Source organism: Coenobita brevimanus, chromosome 99, assembly GCF_032717465.1.
Source record: "Coenobita brevimanus isolate Jiangsu-jjx chromosome 99, ASM3271746v2, whole genome shotgun sequence".
Lineage (NCBI taxonomy): Eukaryota > Metazoa > Arthropoda > Malacostraca > Decapoda > Coenobitidae > Coenobita > Coenobita brevimanus.
Genome location: NC_137052.1, coordinates 13,662,317 through 13,663,854, shown reverse-complemented (window position 1 = coordinate 13,663,854; position 1,538 = coordinate 13,662,317).

Sequence of the window (1,538 nt, the reverse complement as noted above, 5' to 3'; positions counted from 1 at the left end):
AGGCCAACACAGTTATGCATTACCACAATATTTTGTAACAATTCATAAAATGTTACAATTATGTATTACCACAATGCTACTACAATGTTATAAGTCATACAACTATACCACAATTCTGTATTACCAGTATCATCATACAAGTTAGGTGAAATATTAGACATTACTAAAGTGATAACTCAATATGTATTGTATAACCTAGCAGTATTACCATTACACAATTATGTGCCTACGTCTGTTAAACATACACATCTCACAAAATGTATACAACTTGTTTAAAATGTAATATTACTGGATAATTGCTATTTACTATGAATATTATATGTATACAATATTCACACAATTATGTTGCTTTTACAATATTATGTATTTCACTTAATTAGCTTATAAGTTCATTATAATGTGTATATAATATGTATTAATATGTTATGACTATTAACCGTCGATGGTACGCCATTTTCGCATGACCGAGCATATGTTAGGACTCCATATTATAATTACAAATCATAATAGATAGATAGATAAACAGATAGACAGAGAGACAGATAGAAGCAGGAAGTCGGATGATGAGAAGGTACTGTGTCTGCAAGAATCGAGCAATGCTAAACATGCTTACACACTCTTAACTCAAGGAATGCTTAATAGGCACACGACAGTGCCTAGTGACCATACACACACATACACACATACTCACACACAGGCTTCTAGAACTTTCCAATCACAGTGGACACACGTGACACAACTCCTGCTACACCAGAATTTAGGAAAGAGAGCTCAGAAGGAAGCTAGCCATAGAACAGGCAGGTAGTAGGGAGAAGGGCTTAGCAACTTGAGAGAGAGACAGAGAGAGCGAGACAGGGAGATAGCTCCCGGGACTCTACTTTATACTTCGCTCTGTGTGAGAGACTTGTTAATATTTCCAAGACAAATAAAAATAGTTCCATACTATTCTTTACCTCTCCTTGTCATTGAATGACAAATGGGAAAGAAGATTATCTACTTACAAAGCTACTCAAGTATAACAACCACTCGTCCACAAGTCTAATATATATATAACTTCTCTACAAGTAACTACAAAGTCTTTTATGACACTCCCCCCTCCAGCCTGACACACTCCACCTCAACTTTTCACCTGGCTTGTTTTGTTGCTATGGGCGTATGCCACACTGACATTTCATGCCTAGGAAACACTTCACATTGACATTAGTTATGTATATATATAATTAAGTACCATAAATAATGCATTTCCTGTAAATTTTCTGTTTTCGCCCATGGGGGATTGGTAACTTTTTTGCTTCTCTGATGGGCGATTGTGCGATAACTACTCGGTGAATCTGGCTGAAACATACATTTTCAGGTGTGTAAATTCAGTCTCTTGAAATATGGAAAAAAAATTTTTACCTCTGTGGAAGTCGAAAAATCGACCTTGTTTTGCAGCTGGAGGGACAGACCTGCTGAGCGAATTGCGTACTTTAGGGGTTTATCCAGGGTGTAATACTCGGTATGTCACGTATTTGGTGAACTGAAAAAATATGCAATTC